The sequence below is a fragment of the Poromitra crassiceps genome (genome assembly GCF_964638095.1).
Source record: "Poromitra crassiceps genome assembly, chromosome: 14".
Classification (NCBI taxonomy): Eukaryota; Metazoa; Chordata; class Actinopteri; order Beryciformes; family Melamphaidae; genus Poromitra; species Poromitra crassiceps.
The window spans coordinates 20,479,986-20,501,146 of NC_139633.1; the positions used below are offsets into that span (position 1 = coordinate 20,479,986).

At 43.5% G+C, this 21,161-nt stretch overlaps 1 protein-coding gene across 2 annotated transcripts in view; it reads right to left on the minus strand.

Moving 5' to 3' along the window:
• ap1g1 (adaptor related protein complex 1 subunit gamma 1) overlaps positions 1-9,311 on the minus strand; it is a 31,555-nt gene extending 22,244 nt beyond the window's left edge. For both annotated transcript variants that reach the window (XM_083650963.1, XM_083650962.1), the window contains exon 1: positions 9,228-9,311. The gene's annotated coding sequence lies outside the window, so the exon portion shown is untranslated. The remainder of the gene's footprint in view (positions 1-9,227) is intronic.
• Between the last annotated feature and the right edge of the window lie 11,850 nt (positions 9,312-21,161).

The window sequence follows — 21,161 nt, forward strand, 5'->3', positions numbered from 1 at the left end:
TAGCCAGACAAAATAAATAAGCATGCAAGTTCACCATTTCCAAAAACACAGATAAACCCCAACAGTTCACTTCAAGACACTGCAAGGAGAGAGCTTGTTCTTCCAACAACATTCCCCACAGTGGATTTGGAGAATAGCGTAGCATACAAGAGAACCCAGGGCCAGAAAGCTGAGGTGTTACTAAAATATGACTACGGTACTTGCTGAATCCGGACACCAAAACCACTCAGAAATCAATCACCTAAGTACGCTATTTTGGGATCAGAGTCATCAGACTGTCAACTAAAGGTGACTAGTTTGCATCCCTGAACTATTTACATGCAGATGATTGTACATTTTCTGTGAATGAAAACGTAGGGAACCGGTGTGTGAATATTTTTTGTTAATGTTGGATGGTAAATGGAACCGCACTTATCCAAAGCGCTTTGCAATGACTTCACACACACACACACACACACACACACACACACACACACACACACACACGCTAAGGTGCTGGCACAATCAAGAGGAGCAAGATTGGGGTTTTATTATCTTGCCTGAGGACACTTCGACCATGCGGACTGGAGGAGCCGGTGATCAAACCACGACCTCTTTTATCCAAACTAAAGCGATAGTGGACCTGCTCTACCTCCTGAGCCACAGCCCCTATGTATGAATGTCAATTCCAATATGCAAGTTCTCACATGTTTTGCTATAAACAGCTAATCATTTAAAAAAAATGAAAATGACCCAATCCAACATAACACTTTAAAATTCTAAGAACAAACAGGGTGATATTATTGGTTGCTTCCAGACTCAGAAAGAGGTGCTTTATGGCTGCCCTCTCATGGAAGCCTTTTATCTGCTAGCATGCAGCACATAATGAAGCTGCTACAGCAAGAGGGCCGATGGTAATGACTTGCTGAGCAACACCATTTTCTAACTCGCCCAGAGCTGCAGGCTGTTGGTACAGTGAGAAGAGAATGCACCTGGACAGAGCAGAGACCCTCCATTTACTGTCAAGTCCAAGAAATGCAACGCATATTGAAATCCCAGGATGTGACCACCTGGTGATTGGAATTTCAAAACAAAACCAAGACATGCTCTAAAGAAATAAAATAAAATTGGAAGACTACATTGTCATGTGTATCTACAAAAACGTAAGCCACACATACACAGCTTCTGGATTGCCCAACCACCAACCAACAATTTTTCTTTTACACCTTATTAGCTGGCCTACTGCAAGCTTTATTGAACATCAAAAAGAAAAAATATAGGTCTAACTAAGTCATTCAAGATATGAAGACTTGGGGAAAAATGACAGCATTAATAGATGAAGGAAAAGCTTTCTAACAGAGACAACCCAGAAAATTTTACAAATTTTGCCAACACTGGATATACCTACTAGTGCCCCAGAATCCAGGAAAAACTCTCTCTAGGCCGTATACTGTGAAAGTTGCCTTACTTCTTCTGCTGAATGGAGAAAGTGGGAAGTGCCTTGTCTTATCATTAACTAGAGCTGAGTATATAGCATATATAAATTATTTGAGAAATGTCAGTTAGAGTTAGTCTAACCCGGGTCTCCACTACAGAGGGAACAAGGATCCAGTTAGTTAGTCTAACCCGGGTCTCCACTACAGAGGGAACAAGGATCCAGTTAGAGTTAGTCTAACCCGGGTCTACACTACACAGAGGGAACAAGGATCCAGTTAGAGTTAGTCTAACCCGGGTCTACACTACACAGAGGGAACAAGGATCCAGTTAGAGTTAGTCTAACCCGGGTCTACACTACACAGAGGGAACAAGGATCCAGTTAGAGTTAGTCTAACCCTGGTCTACACTACAGAGGGAACAAGGATCCAGTTAGAGTTAGTCTAACCCTGGTCTACACTACAGAGGGAACAAGGATCCAGTTAGAGTTAGTCTAACCCTGGTCTACACTACAGAGGGAACTAGGGCTGGCACGGATCACGGATAATCCGTGACCCGTACGGATCAGCCCCCACGGTTCGGAACGCGGTTCGGAACGTCAATGGTCCGCGGAACACCCCCCCCCCCCCCCCCCCCCCCTTTCGTTTCATTTAACGTTTAACGTTAGTGTATGCGAACGCCCAGCGCAGCCAGACACAGACAGGCATAATCATGGCAAGCACAAGTGAGCTTCCTCATCCCTTGTCGCTGCTGTAAAGTATGTCTGAAGGCTGTGGCTAGTGGCTACTATGCGATCAGCGTGCTGCGGGCTGCACAAGATAAAACGAGAGCCACAACACACACACACACACGCGCACACGTTTCACAAACACATTATCACCGGATGGTGAAATGTTGCCTTAGGACACATAACAACAAAACAACACGTGGGGCCACTGAGTAGCTTAACGTAGCATCAACGTTATATTTCCAGACTGACCTGCGGTCTGGTCTGTAGGTCTGTACCCGTGTCATGTGACTGGTGCAAGCAACAGCCACGAAGTTAGGCATAGCAGTGCCACCTAAAACAGGAAGTTGGGTCGTTCTGCCTTCAGAGTAAAAGCATACATTGTGTCACTTATGAGAAAAAAATATTTTTTGAGCTGTGCAGGGCAACAAATGTTTAGAGAATTATAAAAGTATTAAAAAAATCTAATCGAAAATCTAATTTTGAGAGAAAAAATCTGATATATATATTTTTTTGCTGATCCGAAAAATCCGTGATCCGTGGCTCAAAATCCGTCACGCGATCCGATCCGTGGGTTTTCTGATCCGTGCCAGCCCTAGAGGGAACCGAACAAGGATCCAGTTAGAGTTAGTCTAACCCTGGTCTACACTACAGAGGGAACCGAACAAGGATCCAGTTAGAGTTAGTCTAACCCTGGTCTACACTACAGAGGGAACAAGGATCCAGTTAGAGTTAGTCTAACCCTGGTCTACACTACAGAGGGAACAAGGATCCAGTTAGAGTTAGTCTAACCCTGATCTACACTACAGAGGGAACAAGGATCCAGTTAGAGTTAGTGTAACCCGGGTCTACACTACAGAGGGAACAAGGATCCAATTACAGTTAGTGTAACCCGGGTCTACACTACAGAGGGAACAAGGATCAAATTAGAGTTAGTCTAACCCAGGTCTCCACTACAGAGGGAACAATGATCCAGCCAGTTAGTTAGTCTAACCCTGGTCTACACTACAGAGGGAACAAGGATCCAGCCAGTTAGTTAGTCTAACCCTGTCCTACACTACAGAGGGAACAAGGATCCAGCCAGTTAGAGTTAGTCTAACCCTGATCTACAGTACAGAGGGAACAAGGATCCAGCCAGTTAGAGTTAGTCTAACCCAGGTCTCCACTACAGGGGGAACAAGGATCCAGCCAGTTAGAGTTAGTCTAACCCTGATCTACACTACAGAGGGAACAATGATCCAGCCAGTTAGTTAGACTAACCCTGATCTACACTACAGAGGGAACAAGGATCCAGCCAGTTAGTTAGTCTAACACTGGTCTACACTACAGAGGGAACAAGGATCCAGCCAGTTAGTTAGTCTAACCCTGATCTACACTACAGAGGGAACAAGGATCCAGCCAGTTAGTTAGTCTAACCCGGGTCTACACTACAGAGGGAACAAGGATCCAGCCAGTTAGTTAGTCTAACCCGGGTCTACACTACAGAGGGAACAAGGATCCAGCCAGTTAGTTAGTCTAACCCTGATCTACACTACAGAGGGAACAAGGATCCAGCCAGTTAGTTAGTCTAACCCGGGTCTACAGTACAGAGGGAACAAGGATCCAGCCAGTTAGAGTTAGTCTAACCCTGATCTACACTACAGAGGGAACAAGGATCCAGCCAGTTAGTTAATCTAACCCTGATCTACACTACAGAGGGAACAAGGATCCAGCCAGTTAGTTAGTCTAACCCTGGTCTATACTACAGAGGGAACAAGGATCCAGGAGTGAAGGGAATGAGGACAGCGCTTGTTACATAAGCCGCTGATTTGCAGATAATATAAAGAATTCACAGTAATCAAAGTGGAATGGCGGGTCAGGCAGGGTCACATTCTAAAAGAGGCAGGGCGCTCCTGTCTTAATAAGCACATTCAAATGAGCTGAGCTGAATGGTGCTGGTGTTTAGGGCCTAGAAACCCTGACTCTCCCTCTCTCGCTGTGCTCATAATCAAATGTGTACACACATCAAATAGAGTAAATCCAGCCTGAGGGCTGAGTGAAGACTGATTAAATTACACTTCCACATTCTTACTGGGGTATGACACAGGTGCATTCTTCTACACCGCCAAACCCTATAGCAGGGATACTCAACTTACTTTGCCCGGGGGCCACTTTTGCAAAATGACAGGAGGCCAGGGGCCTCCTGGGGTTAATAAACAAACATTCATATGAATGTTTCTGTAACGGGGTTTTTGGGGTGTTGTGAGGTCAGCCGGAGTTTAGTCTCACAATTTTGTGCACACGGGATAGTTAGTTAGTTAGGTTAAGTTAGTTAATAAGTACATAATACTGTAAGTGCCTGGGCGGCGAGCAGACGGCCATATGAGAATTGAGCTGGAGCTCAGTCAAACTTTACTTAACCTTAGTTTTCATTGTGAATTAGAAAATGGTTGGGGGGGTCCAGAAGTGTGTTTTTGGCTCAAGGAACCAGAATGGAGAGGTTGTTGAGTACATTACCATGTACTCAACCTCTCCACGCCCGCCCGTGGATTAGAAAGAAACGGTTGGGCAGCAACAGCCTAGGGATCATTCACCAAGGTCAGATTTACTCGGCCTTACTCTGCAAATACAAAAAGAGAACTGTTCTGCCGTACGGCCATGTTACACATTTCAAGCCCCCCCTTCATATTTCTCAGAGCCTTCAACAGCCGGGGCGAAAATCATGGGTCAGAAGGTCCAACCAGATGAATCACGACATAATTAGTCTGGCACCAATAACACTCACTGATGATTACTCTCGTCGGGGGGGCCATCAAAAACCATTTCCTGCCCACATAAGCCGTTTTCTCACTTACAAAATTACCATGAGGTAAATTACAAAACAATATTGGAAACACTTTATGATAGATCCTGAAATATATAATTAGTGAATTTCCTGTAAAGGGAGAGCGTTTTGTTCATAACAACCCTGTTCTCTCATGAGGTTTGGCGAGCCAGCCGAGATGGAGCGAGCACAATAACACGCCTCCCGCGCGCCTCCCTTTTACCACAGGGAGCACCAGTCTAGTTGTAGAGTCCCAGCCATTATATTGGAAGTATCAAGAGATAGAAGAGCCTAAAAATGGTTTCTACATAACATTCATGAATACCATGAGGCCTTGTCTAATGGGAATTTCAATCGTATTATGTTAATACGATGGGAAAGTGTCGCACGGCCATAAAGATAAAACCATCATCAAATATACACAGCCATCAGTGGGCAGAGGCCACTTAATTTGCCAGGTTACCGTACACTTACTACTCGTTTTGCAGTCAATACTCGGCTATGCACTCAGCGAGAGACATTTTAATTTAAAACAGATTACAGCAGGCCACTCCATGCCTTCTATGTCACCAAGTCCTCATCTCTGAAAAGGACAACCGACAAACAACAGACACGTGGAATACACAAGGGCGAGTACACAAACAACCACATCGTAGAATCAGTCACCTGTTACAGCTCACACTGTCTTGCACATGTATTTACATGTATTTTACATGTATTACACTGACTCTTCCACATGTCCAGTCAACTGCTTAGTCCAAATAAGTAGAGGACGATTTTTTTTTTGGGGGGGGGGGGGACATTATGGATTAAATTAAAATGTTGTCGTATGCATAAAGCTTGTTATGAAAAGAAGACAGTGGAAACGGGGATAACAGCAGTGAGACATTTCTGAGGCAACTCACAATAATTAGATAAAGAGGGAAATTAATAGCTGAGCTTATAGAGGCTTAGCTGTGTTGCATTAGATGTCTCCTAGCAACCATGTGTGCATAAATTATGCCTAAATATATAACAAGCAGGCATAGAATAGAAAAGAAAAGAAAATTAATAAGTAGAAGAAGAAGACAAAAAAACTCTTGTCCCTTTTGTCCTATAGTCTACTTCAGTGGTTCTCAAACTTTACTGGCTTCAGTACACCTCTCCCTGATTTCTGAATCCAAGTACCCCCTTTACCAGACTACAACATTTTGCTTCGAAAACTGCGAGAGAAAACTATAGCATATCATGCAATGAAAAGTGATAACCCACCTTCAACATTACAAAATAAGAAATTGTGTTAAAGAGTTGCAATTAGTGCCTCAATCATGAGCACATTATTTTAACATTTCATGATTTATTCTTACATTTGCCCAGTTTCCCCTTTCTCTCAAGTACCCCCTGTAGTACCTCCACAGTTTGGGAACCACTGGTCTACTCCAAAGCACTACAAACTCTAGCTTGAGGAGAGTTAGTGCAGTTAACCTAAACAAACAGTTAGCTTTTGGCTTTCTCAGCTGGGTAACTAGCCAGCAGGCAAATTTAGGAAAGCTAACGCCTAGCCACTTCTAATGCAAGCTTCTACTAGATACTTTCGCTAGTGTGCAAATCAAGATGTGTTACCAACAAAAGACAGTGATGGTTACTGTTAGCTACCCCGATACTACGATTAGCTAGCAAACAAGTTGACATTATCATGGCTGCTGGCAAGATTTTTTTTTTTTACCTAACTTTTTTTTTTTTTTTTTTTACTGGTGTGCAGGACAGGTTGTGCAGCGAAGCTTGTGTTTGCATCCCTCACTTATCAATAAATACTCCTTATTGGTTTGGTTCTTTATCTATACACTTACTGGTTCTTTTTCATTACTAAATAATTGCTTTAAAATATAAATATATAAATATATTAAAAAAAAACATGATTCGAATTTTATATTTTAAAGACAACGAAATGTTTCTAGAGCTGCAAAAGTAATGTTACAACAACAAAGTCACTATATAAACTCAATATCTCACTGGAAACAAATCTAAAATGTCAATCAAGTAAATAATATTGCTGACATCACAATTACTGAGTAAGGTTGCACCTTCAATGTGGAAAAATAGGGGACACCTTGCCAGTGGCCCCATGACCCCAAATCATGACACAAATCAAGTGTGGGGGGCGGGCGTGGGTCCTCCATGAGATTTTGAGTGTCAGACACTTCATTTCCTGCATTGTGGTGAATTTTCAATTTCAAAGTCCTCTGCTACTCTCAAAATGAATGTAAAGGAAATAAAGAGTCAATGGCAATAAGAGTAAAGCACAGTTCAATTATATTAAGGCTTAAAACTGACTGAAATCAGAATTAACATTTGACTGAAATCAGTCTGTAGAGACTGGGCTCTGCCACCCATGCATTATCTAAACACAAAACTGATCATCTGATTAGTGGGAACACAATAAAATCCCAGTCCAAAACAGCACAGAAATTAACCAACTGTTGAGACTGACAACTGTAACTGACTGTAAGTTTGGAAAAGCAATCAGCAATCAGGAGTTGACAGCTATTGCAGCCGAAGAGCAGAGGACCTGCACTGTAGCTCACAGAGGAGGATGTGATACATCATCTTAAAGTGCTCTACATGATGACCCTGGTCTGTTCACTGTGATGGTCTTTTAGCTAGAATAATAATAATGTGCATTAAAGGTCACTCCCATTTCACTGTTCTTTTGGTAAAAGATTTAATCTGGTCTTAACGCTGAATGTTACAAGAAAAATAGACCATCAAACAAGACTCTACCTGTAATATGTTTATAGTGTTACGTAGTTCAAAATCTCAGTCTAGCTTTGGAGACATTGAGAATAAAATAATACTGGCGTTATGTCCTTGAGCTGATACATTTTTACAGTGAATGGGAGAGTGACTTTGTGGGTGATTTATTGGTTGTATTTTCTGCGTAATAGCAGCTACCATTAGTGAAATAAAATGCATCCAAGTGTAACACCTCAAATCAGCATTCTGAGAAGCCACAATGTCAGCCTGCAAACCAATGTAAGACCGGCTAAAGGCTGTGGCTTTTGTAAGGTCACAGTTGTCTGGTTTCTTGCTCCTGAGCATTCCCCCGTTAACAACACGCTGTATTACTTCAAGTCAAAAGAATTGATACGATTTGGATTTGGTTTAAGAGTGGTTGTTAACTTAGCCAAAGATCGATCACAAAATTGAATCATTTACAATACCAACCGTGATAATTACACAGAATTCTCAGAGTTGAAATGTTGTCATGACAGTTCAGAATATAATATTCCACAACATTTGGTTTAACTTATCAGTAATTGAAAGATGAACCCCCCAAAAGCTGTATATCATTCAGTCAAGCCGGAGCACCTGAGTGCCAACGTGACGTTCATTTCCCCCACTATGCTTCCTACTAACCTCTGACAATGTATCTTCCTCGGTTGGCGTTAGACCAGCAGTTAAAAGGGACGTGGCGTAATGTTACCAATGTTATCAAGGCATTAGCAAGGTAACACCGACCAACACTAACGTTAGCTTAATGAACTACCGAGCAAATGAAACGAATCCAGGTCGTAACGTTACTGAGCTAACGTGAGCTATATCGTTAGCTTCCTGGCAAGCCCAGAGTTATCAATTGAAGTTACAACTGACACGTAGTAGGTAACAATTCATGACTCTGCAAATGTTATTAGCAAGATACAGAACACCTGCTAACAACGAAGTAACGCACCAAGACAAGAGAGGCCATTTCAGGCTGGCATGACACCTGAACTTGATCGCCTACTGATCATGACATGGTGCAGTTGAGGCCTCCTTGAAGCATTAGGATTACCAAGCTAGCAAGTTGACTAGCTCGCCATTCGTTTGGAACTCAATAACCTAACCCAAAATACTGACTGAGCTAAGAGGCTAATGACAATTACGTTAGCTAGCTAAAGAGCAGGAAACGTGCCTTTTTAACGGCACACTGTCATGATAATTATGTCCCGGTGGACCTTAATTTCAATCCAACTCTTTCATCACCATAACCACAGACTGCACAGGACACAAATGGCTAACGTTATAGTTAGCTCCACATCTTTAGCCGAGCAGGTAGCTAGCTCAGGCTATGCTAAGCATGTAACGTCAAGCTAAAACTTAGCTGCCAACAGACACAGCCCCGGTATACTGAGGGCTGTGACTTCCCCTGCAGCGCCACAGGCAGAGCTGTCAACGTAGTTACAGACAAAGTACTGATGGTTAGTCACACGCGCTATGTTATTTTCATATATTTTCAGCGAGACAATATTCTTAGATTATACTTACTAGCCGTATTGACACCAGAATATAACTGGAATCCTCTCTATTAGCAATGGAGGGAGGAACAGACTAGACATTCAAAATGGTGGCTACTCCAGCCTCAGCACATCTACCGCAGGCGGAGGGTTACACTGACATCCCAGAGGCTTGTGAAAGAAGCGCGGAGGGACTCGTTGTCACAGGCCGGGGAACTTCACAGTACAGTAGCTTGTACTCAGAGGACTTCTTCGCTATCTCTGCCCAAGACCTCCACTTGATATGCTATATTCCATTGGACAACATGGGTAATAGTGGAATTATGTTTTATTGATGAATAGAGGTCTAGTCGACACTGTATTGTTAACCCAGGCTATAATGTACTTCACTGCCAGCTAGCTAACCAGCTAGTTCTTTTCCATCGTTGTTCAATGGCATTGCACCGTCTATAAAGGGCTAACGTTGTGCTAGTTAACATTAGCGGGCTAACGTCATCTGATCAGTTGTTTGACACTGAATTATGGGTCACAGCGTAACCTTCAGTCTGATCGTCGTTAGTGCATGTCATCTGTCACTTATACAAGCGCCGTTGATTTCGTCGACACGACGAGATAATTGTGTTGATATGGCATATTTTCCTTTAACGCTGCGGATGTATACACATTTTCCTGTTAACGTCGTGCTGCGGTCCGTATACCTCACTCGTGGCAGTCAGTGATGACGACTCCACGTAATGTTATGACATTTAGTTCAGTGGTTTGGGGCGCCACCTAGTGGAGCTACCTTGCTCTCCGAGCGAGCGTGTTGATGGGTGTGATGCTGGTGTGATGTGGATACTTTTGTTCGAGCCCGCTGCCAAAGTGTGTGCACAGCCTCGCCCTACGTCCTCACTATATGAAAGTGTCATATATAATCAGGGCCACATTTAAGGTAATGCATTTATCTAACACATGTAATGTAGCCTACTTCTTACTTTGAAATAATAGATTTAGTTTACTTATTATTCAAAGTAACTTAATGGGGTTGGTGGGTTTTAGAAGTCTGAGACTGTGGGCGTCCCCTCAGAAAAAAGCATGGAAAAACGTGCCCCTCGACTACACGAAATACATACAAGAAAATGTATGTCTGGACTGAAGGTATTTATTAGTTAACAGTTAGCACCAACGGCAAAATGATTTCCATTTTTGGTCAATGGGAGACTCGGTCGAGTCCCATAACCTATGAATCAACATCTCCACTTCTATAACAGGGCTGTGGTAAAAGTAGATTCCTTATAATTCGGCTGCCATAGAGTCTTTTTTCTGATTCCTAAAAATAGGTTGACTAGCTGTCCCTGTCTGACACAAAAACGACCATCCCTAATATTAGTGAGCTATAAATATTTCTTGGCCTTGTCGATTTTTGGATCTTTTAACTGCTTTAGCACAAGACACAAATCAAGTTGACATAACTGGAGAGCCTATATGGCTAATAATACAGTGGTGCATTCAAGAATTCTAGGAAATATCTGCAGTCAGGTGTAAGGAATGATATTCATTTTCTTTACTTACTTACTCCTTACTCCTATTCAGGGTGATGGTGGGGCTGAAGCGTTTCCCAGCATGCATTGGGCAGAGAGACACCCTGGGCTGGTCAGCGGTCCATCACAGGACTCAGATAGACAGACACGCACATTCTTACCATAATGGGCCAAAGAGTGTTCAAGTCTTCAATCCACCTGACTTTGTAGGAGGAAAGCCAGCATAAAGCCACTGTAGTGACACATGTATTTGAATAAAATGGACACAGAAGAGACAGAGCTACTTTGTGTAGGTCTAATAGTTGCAAGCAGGCATGTCCCTCCAACATATTTGTGCATCAGAATGCAAAGTTATACAGTTTGTATGCCCCCTTTATAGGCAAAACAGATAGCAGGTTTTCAACAATTGAACAATATGGCTAATTTCGTGCTGCAGGACTCTCCAAGGGCGCTTAAAAAATGGATGACAGTAAAGACTTGGATGGTACAGTAGAGGCCCGGAAAACCAAATTAGAAGATCCTTGTTAGAGTACAAGGCCTGAGCAGGAGAGGGTACTAACGACAGAATATCAATAATTGCTTCCACAGCCATGTTACAGGTTGTTCTCTGATGTATGGAGAGAACGTCATGAGCAGCCAGACTCCAAATCTGGCATAATTTGCAAATCTTGCATAGCCTCATTCAAGACCATTTTCCGAGGAATGTAAAAATGCCCAGTCAGTGTTTATACAAGTCCACACCTATCAAAGGCTATACAATACCTTTCTGATCATCTCGAGCAGAGCACCCGCCCAGAGCCATATCAGCTCTGAGTGAACAAACAACACTCCCATCATCACTCATCGCACTTACACTTTGCTGTGGTACATTTAAAATCCAAATAATGCACTAAACAGCTTGTAGTTGAATACAATTTCAGCTACCCCCCCATTCAGAGGATTCTGGATTCAGAGACAGTTTTCTGTGAGGTTTGCATGTTGCTAATAAATAAGAGCACATTACATGATGACCAACCGCTTGCATCACGTTTTGTGTTGCCTTCTCTCTCCATACAAGAAATAACCAGAGCAATTTAGAGAGAGAGTGGCGTCAGCGGAGGACCAAAATGCGTGACTCATTAGCCAATGAACAGCCAGGAAGGGGTCTCGCGCTACTTTTGAATGCTAAGATAAAGCCGATAATGTACAATTTGATTTAAAAAATCAAAGTACATCACAAACTGTCCATTTTGCTGCAACTCGACAGTGCTGCTTAATCCAGGACGGTCAGGACCTTACTTCCTGGAACTCTTGAGAGTAAAAAACTGGTCCATTGGAGTGAATGGAGAACGATTCTTCTATATACACGGCTCTGGAAATAACTATTGAGGCTATGGGACGACATAACTACGGTACTTGCTCTATTTTGTGTTTGTGGGGTTTGGTTTGAGGCAAAACTCACTCAAATGTTAGGCTGGTATCCAGCTACTCTGATCATGTAGTACATCTGGGTTAAATAAGTAAAGAGAATGATTATAATTCCTATATGCAGAATAGAGCAGAAATCGTGTTTGGTCACAGGCAGCTGTGCCATTTTACTTGATGATGATCACGCTGAATCTTTCAGGAAGTTAAAGAGCGGGGGGCACGGTGGCGCAGTGGTAACGCTGTCGCCTCACAGCTAGAGGGTCCTGGGTTCAATTCCCACCTGGGACGCTGTGAGCGCTGAAGGAGTACGTGCCCGTCCGCATGTCCTCGAGTGCCCACCGCCCAGGTGGGGTCGTCAAAAGGGCCTTTCTGTGTGGAGTTTGCATGTTCCCCCCGTGCCCCCCGGGGGTTTCCTTCATATAGGAACCCCTCACCAAAACATGCAATATCCTGGTCGCTGAAGTGGTGCCTCCTCTGGACGTTCGGGGCGCCTGTTCGGAGGGAGGGGAACTCGTTGGAATAGCATGATCCTCCCACGTGCTATGTCCTACCGGTGAAGCTTCCCCTGTCAGGTGAAAAGAAGCGGCTGGCTACTGCCCATGTCTTTAGGTTTTTTTAGGTTTTAGGTTTTATTTATTCGCACAGTAGAAACAAAACAAAGGCATATTACAGTTCAAATGACAAGTCAGATGAGATATTTACCGAGCTAAAATACAGACAGGAGTACTGTGCAGGAGGAGGCAAAGAAAACCCAGAGGGCTTATAAGGCGCACTCCACCTCATTTAACAGTTCAAAAGATTATACATACACAATAACAAAAGAAAGAGAAGAAAGAGAAATAGAGCAAGATACAGAAGAAGAAAGATTTCTACGAATTGTCAGAAGTAATTAAGAGTTCTTTAAGAGCTTTTTTGTAAATTCTTAGGGAAGGTTTTTCAGCTAGAAAGATAAATTCATTCCATAGTTTTACTCCTCTAAATTTAATGGAGAATTGGTCTTGGAGGAAGCATGGAGTCAGTTTCGGCTCTCCCCAGATCAGCAGAGGGTGGAGCAGCACCCAGGATATATAAATTAAAATGAGCACTAATGGGGGATAAAAATGGGATAAAAAAAAGGAGGGGGGGAATATAAAATAATAATCTAAAAAAAGTAAGTTAAAGAGCACCACACATCTGTGGATGACCTAATGGCGCTGGATTATTGAATTAGGTCATTAGGGCCAACTAAATGGGCAAAATGGCTAATTAGTGGCCCAAATGAGTCAACACACGTTCAGCACCATGTGTGTAGAGCTCCATTCGTTAGCTACTGATGGAGCACAGCTGAGTGGAGGAGCCCATCTGAACGGAGTTGGAATCGGCCACGGAAGTGGACTATGAAAACCCTCTGAGGAGAGAGAGGAGAGGCTGCATGCCAACTCTGTGAGCGCAGCCTGACTGAATGGCCAGTGATTGTGTGCTCCAGCGGGTGTTACACAGGTATTCAGCTAGTAGTGCAGAAAGCATGGAAACACCTTGCGCACATCGCAGGCCAAACCGATTTAGTGCAGAAACAGAATCCAAGTATGTACACATACAAGGAAGGGCTGCATTTTGATTTGACTTTTGAGTTCTGGGGAGGGCAATGTATTTTATTTTGAGATGGGAGAGGGAAGGCATAATATAAAACATTTTTTTTTTCTGTTTTGCATTTATTTGCATTGTGTTTCGCTATGTAGCCCATGTGTTTTATATCCACCCACCCCCACGCAAACCGTTTCTCCCTATTTGGTCAAAATTCATTGTGCTGCTGGTTGTAGCCTTTGCCCATAGCCTGCTTTTAGGCAGACAACAGCCTTGTGTTCAAGGCAAATACTGTTTTTTTGTGATTGCTACATGTATGAATGTTGTTGAATGGAGCCTGCAGTGGAATATTAGGGTCCTTGTCTGAGACTCATGCTGAGTTGAGGCTAGTTGTAATGTCACGTGTACACATCCATGGTTTTGTAGTATGGAGTTCCTTTGCACCCTAAAAGCTTTCCCACACGACGTGAACGCAGCATAACCTCCCATCTTTTCTGCATCTCCCACAATCCGTTGCGGCGTGCTTTGACGTGAGAGATCAGCTGAGCTCGCTGGGCAGCAGCAGCAGCAGCAGCAGCAGCGCTGCAGTGCTCTGCCGACACAGGATCGGAGCGGCTCGGGGCTGCTCGGTGCCTCTGCTCGGGCTTGAACAGCAGCCTATTATTATTATCAACCGGATTATTTTAAACTCGCCGACCGACTGGAAGGACTGATTTCATTAGATTTATTACGGGTGCAAGAATGTGACTCTTTCATTGTGCGCATTCATTTTTTGTTTTACATCAGTGAATGGTCCCGACTGGCACCAGTGTTTATTCATAGCCTATATATTTTTTTATTTTGTTCATCACCTATCCTTATCGTGGAGTCTCTCTGCGGAATACACCTGGAACGGCCACGGGGTAAAATCGTCCGGGGATAGGAGGAGGCGATTCGAGTTTTTTAACCGGGAGTGGGCAATAATATGTCCAGGCGAAAACAGACCAACCCCTTCAAAGTTAATTGTAGGTATCTCAGGTATTGTCTAATGTTATTCCTATTTGATTGATTCATGTCATGCCCGTTATCGGTGTAATAGTTCGGTGTGGTTATTGTTGCTGACTGTATATTTGGCCCTGCAGAAAGATAATTTTCATCTGCTGTCGTTGGTAGCTTTTAATAGACTATCAAACCAACCAATAGGGCGCCTAATGACATCACACATTCTTTGCCGATTATTTTATATATCAGCGGATGCCATTGGACAGTCATGTATGTTTTCTCCCCCCCCCCCCCCCCCCCTTGTGTGAATGTTTTGTAGGAAAATGAAACATGAGTGCATTGTTGTAAAACGTTGTCTTTCCTCTTGGCTGCTGATGGATGTTCATGTGTGAGGATTCACAATGTTAGTGGCTGAAGCTTTGAGGCTGTGTGCAAACTTGCCCTGGGTCCTATTAATAATTTCACATTTTGATACGGATTGTGATTTGTGTTATTACTTCGGTCTCCCCTGCCATGTCGCTTTACAAGATGCCTTGTTAGGTGTATTTCCTCCAGTAAACCAGTACATGTCAGATAAAAACAGCGGCTGTTTAACAACAATGCTTCTGGTTTCAGAGGGATTTTTGAAAATCTGAATCTCATGCATGAACCTCTTCCTGGCATTGTGAACAAACGGGTCTCTTTGTGATCAACAATACATGTTGTACATCCGTGATCAAAAGAGACGTGCGTTTTCAAATTTGGCACTTTGTGGATGTGGGGCCATCCATTAGATTTCTCCAGGCATCTCAGAGTCAGACTACACAGTACGCATACAACACGGCAACATGATTGGAAAGCAATATAATGTAGAACACATTGTCTGCAACAGCTAGGTATTATTTGATTGAAATAGCCATGTGATGTCCCAAGCAAATAAACTCCAGTCTGATATTGTACCTGATCAAATCTTAGCCGAGCAACAATGAACCAAAAAAAAAAACTAGGCCTATATTACAAATAACAGAACAGAAGCACTAACAACAACACTATCAAAAAGCAAAACAACTAGGAGGTAAAGCCATGGCCTTTCAAAATATGCACTATTTTCCTGTCATTTTGAAGTTTATACTCGTGCGTTTCTCCCTTATTTTAGAATGAGACATCTATTTCTTAGTGAGGAATAGCTATAGTCATCTTGATGAACTTCGGACAAAATCAGTGTTTTTGTTGTAGTTCTGAGCAGCACATTGACCTCCAGCCTCCGTGTTGGTATGGATGGAGATGTAGTCTATTGACCTCCTGACCTAACCTCATGGTGGACAGCATGCTGAGTTCTCAGGAGCTTCAGTCCACACAAGGGGATTTCAGAGTTGAATCTACTGCAGATATGTACATGCTGCAGCCCTCCGTTCTAAACACAGTTTGTTTAAACGTGTGTTGAAATACACGGACATGTTTGCTGCTCTGTAACAGTGTCTGTGTCGTGTACACAAGAGTAGAGAAGACCCTCAGGAGGCCTACACAGTAACATTGTAATGTTGGCATACATTGTTGTGCTCCAGGCGGTGACAAAACACCACTCATTTAATTCTTGGCGAGATTGATGAACTCACTGGAGTGTGAGCAGTGAGTGAGTTCAGCCATTGTGTTTTGTGCTCTGGCTTTTCCACTGCTTGGTCTTGATTGTTTTACCTGTCTGTCTTTTCTTATGAGGTATGAAATGCATGCAGAGAGGCGGTCCCAAGAGACAGACAGACAGACTGACAGACCAGACAGACAGACAGGCCAGACAGACTGACAGACCCAGACAGGCAGGGAGACAGTCTGACAGGCGGGCGGGCTGACACTCACACCCACAGACACACACACACACACACACACACACACACACACACACGCACACACACGCAGACACGCTGAGTTCCAGACAATAATGGTTCTGCTGGTTCTTTCTGTTCATGTCTGAGGCTTTCTTTCTTTCTTTGCTGTCTGTTGCTAACTGACTAGCTGCTTGTGTTTGCATTCCTTTCCTTGAAGTTTGCTGTACAACAAGCCTCCAAGAAAAACTGAATTACCGTACACACAGTCTTGAGTTAATTAGAATTGGAGGTGGTTTCTAGAGAAATGTGGATGCGTCCCTGCCAGGGTTGACAGGCAGTAAAATAGACACGAGTACTTCTACACTTTTTGACTGTAAAGTTTTAATCCTGAAAAAGATCGGATTTTGGAAATGAAATGGTTTATCATACAACAGTAATATGCGGGACATTTAAAGTTTTTGGGGATCAGCGTTATATAAGGCACATAGAAACTACACATTTTGTTAATGTGACTTGCATTTCATCTGATGTGAAAAGTACAGCGCATATTTGACAGTTTTAATCACACATCTATTTATTCATTTTTTCTGCCGAGCATCAGAAGTCATTTTTCAGAGCTCGCTCGATTTGCCCAAAGTGACGCTGAGCAGCTCAGTCAACTTCCTGATGATGATGACACCATTGACACGTGCTTTCAGGCCAGGGTGATGATGGTGCGCTCGTGGTCAGAATGAAAAACACAGTAGAAAGTTGGTCAAATGAAGTACCGGTATTGTCTTTTCGTTGGACATCAAGAATGGGGGTCGAGTTGATTTCAGATGCTTAATTACTAACCAGAGAAATAAAGTCATTCTGGGAAAGAGAAAAATAAGTCCTTTCCAGCTTCTTCCCCCGGGAATATGAGGCCATCAATTAGGAAAAGTGAGAAGAGAAATGATCTGATGTCTGGTCCACCATCCCCATCCTCCTGAACACCACAGTGCCTCCATATGGATGGAAAACAGGGGCCCCAACACTTCCGGGAAATTCAGACAGTGTTGTGTGCATCTGTCTGTCTCTCTGTCTGTCTCTGTCTGTCTGTCTGTATCTGTCTGTCTGTCTGTCTGTATCTGTCTGTCTCTCTGTCTGTCTCTGTCTGTCTGTCTGTATTTTGGAGGGGACGGTGGGTGTAAGGGAGGACGTGCTGGTGGGATTTGAATTCAACAGGACCCCCATTGCTTGGTGTTTGAGTAGAGTTTTGGCATTCTCTCTTTTGTCTGTTTTGTTTTGCGCACGCCCCCCCCCCCCCCCCCCCCCCCCCACACACACACACACACACACCATCCTCCCCCCCTTCTCCTCTCTCCCTCTTCTGTGTCTGTTGGCTGATGAGTTTGTCTCTTTGTCTGGCTTCAGTCAGACACTGCGTCACCTCCTGCCTACAGACACACAGACTCAGAGATAACATCACAGTGGCAGAGAGAGACTGGGAGGGGGGGGGGGAACAGGGGGGAGGGAGCGAGGAGAGACAGATGTACAGACAGAGAGCCTAGCGGTGGGGGATGGGTGGGTATCTCTCACACATCAATCATTGGCTGTGTGCCGTGAACGCCAGCTTTTTAGTCGCAGTTCATAGTTCAACTACACGCCGCGCCGACCCGCTAGCAACGATGCTAATGAATGTGTGGATTTTGTTATGGGAAAAGTGGCCAAACTGTGTTCACATGACAACTTCTCGCAAAGGCCGTAAATAGTAGAATGACGGCCGGTCGGCCACACTTGGTGTGTGTGTGTGCCTGACTGAGCTGCTCAAGATTATAGCTCTGTTTCTGTCTGACCCAGAGAGAGGGAGAGTGTGTGTGTGTGTGTGTGTGTGTGTGTGTGTGTGTGTGTGTGTGTGTGTGTGTGTGTGTGTGTGTGTGTGTGTGTGTGTGTGTGTGTGTGTGTGTGTGTGTGTGTGTGTGCGTGCGTGTGTGTATTACCTCAGGATTGTAAGGGAGGCTGTGTGTAATTACTTCTGTCAATCTCAGGTAACTGAAGTCAGGATCTCCCTCCCATCTCTGATCTGTGTAAATGGAGAGAGAGACCATCTCTGATCTGTGTAAATGGAGAGCGAGAGAGAGAGAGCACAGGAGAGATGAAAATTGCATTTGAAGCGATCATTAATTTCCGCATCAGAGCAGCAGGCATCGCTCTCTGTGTGTGTGTGTGGAGGACGCCTAAGCAAGCAGCGTTAAACTATCGCCCCCCTGAAGCGCTTATTAATTATATTTCATTTTGCGAGAGCAATGCTAGCAGGAATAAGAATCAATGTTTTGTCTCTGGTCTTGCGGCCGAGTGTAACTGTGAAGCGGAGAGAGGGAGGCAACGGGTTAAAAGTGCCACATATGGACTGGCAGTATGTGGCTTCATCCTCCCCCTCAGAGCTGATGCTATAGATATAGAGGCTGTCAGAGCCACACATACAAGCAGGCAGGACAGAGGGCGAGCCAGGCTGTTCAGTGTGTGGGTGGTACTGAGAGAGAGAGAGAGAGGAGAAACACACACTACTGACTAGCAAAGGCAGCTAGCTAGTGGGAAAGAGTGCAGGCTGCATCCCCCTGGGACTGCAGCATGGCTGTGTGTGGAGCAGTGCTAGCATGTACGTGTGAGAGCATGTGTGTACGAGACGGAGGGGGTTGGGAGGATGCAAATGAAGATAATGTGTGTTTGTGCGTGTGTGTGTGTGTGTGTGTGTGTGTGCGCGTGCACACATGTCGGTAGCAGGCCTCCCTCGCTGTTCGCTCGTGTGGCGTTATATCACTGTGTTGGATGGCTCACGATGTGAAACAAGCCTTGTCTGTGAAGAAGGCCTGGGAATCCCAAAGCTCCCCAGAATGTATTAATTGATTTATTGATTGATGGATTGATTGATTGATTGATTGATTGATTGATTGATTTTCCCGATAATTGGCACTCATTTAATTTGAGTAGTAGGTTTCCCTATCATCACCATTACCTAACTGTACATTCATCACCTATACCATTCTGTACTCAAATACAGTGGCACTATTCTTTTCTGAGATGTGAACTCTGGAGGAATGTGCATTTTCTCTCAATACACTTTTTACGATTCTTTGCCATGGAATCAAATGAGAAGCCCCACATATTATATAGGTGGATGGATGCACCAGTGTTGAAAAATTCATACCGTCTTGTGCTATGCGATGACAGTTGATGCCGTTTCTATGTTGCTATGGAGATGGAGCACTCATACGCTGTATGCAATGTAGGAGTGAAAAGATGGTGGCACCGGCTTCTGTCTGCGTCAAACTGGACAGTCATACTTAATTGATCTGTCAAACGATACAGACGTTATTAAGTTCCATCTTCAATTTCATTTGTTGAACTTTTTTTCCACCACATCCTATTGTGCAATAAATTCCTGGATATGGTAGCCTTATGCCCCGCCTACATTGGTGTGTGCGGGGCATTATGTCATCATGGTGGCGTCTGTCTGTCTGTCTGTCCGTCTGTCTGTCAGTGTGTATGTCATCATGGTGGCGTCTTTCTGTCGCTGTGTAGTAGACGCATTCTTGTTGTGTCCCGCCATCATGGTACATAGTATGCAGGACATTATGTTGCCATGGTGACGTCTGTCTTTCTGTCAACACATTCTTGTCAACATAACAACTCGAGAACAATAAGAAACTTCATACCTTCACCACAGGTTCCCCGTATAGAGCAGATAATCTGATTCGATTTTCGAGCACCTTGCTGCGTATACACGTTTGCATATTAATAAGGAAAAACAGACTTTCTTGAAATGACTGTAACTCCTTAATGAGTTCATATTAATACCGCGTTGAGTGTTGACGTAGAAATATTTGCTATTAATAATGCATTAATTAGCTTAGTTAATGACCTCTGTAGCCTAACTGATTAGCTTATGTTCTATCGTGGTGATTGTAGATAACATCTGGCATTATGGCAATGGCTTTTCTAACCCCTCCTTCTGATTTGGTACACGGACAATTCATTTCTCCAAATTTCGAAACTTTCTGGATGTTATGGAAGTGATCGCTAGCTACATCCCACAATTTGGTTCACTATTTCATTTGCTTTCATTTAGCTCCAAATAGTCTGTTCTCTTCCAATGTATTGATCATCATAAGCTCATCATGGGCTTTCTATCTGGATCGACATAGACAAGATCTTACTGTTCCTCAGACCCGCTTATCTGTACAAACACCATCATGTGATGCTAGGAGGGGCAGCTGCCCAACCTGCATCTTCAAAGTTAACACCAAATCAAGTGACCGCAAACTTGTCTTTATTACACAATTATTCATCACTCCTCCACCTCTTTTCTTGCCTGTGCTATATGAAATGGATGTTTTTGACATTTATTTGTCCCACTGGATTAGATTAATTGAATCTTGTAATTAATTAATTATGAAATGGACTTCTTAACCCTGAACATATGAAAGACATCAGTTACCACGATTACTCATTTTCAGATGCACTCAGACTTGACTCTATTCGTGTCCTCTTCAAACATGTGTGGATGATTTTAACCACCATGGCCTCTCCAGGTGGCTTATATAGATGTCTAATAATCACTGTTTCTAATGTCATGATCATGTTCTGTGTAGCATTTCCAGCTCAGTACCCTAAAACTCATATATTACCATCATTATGTTACAACGGTAGCCCTGACCTGACCTGTCATTT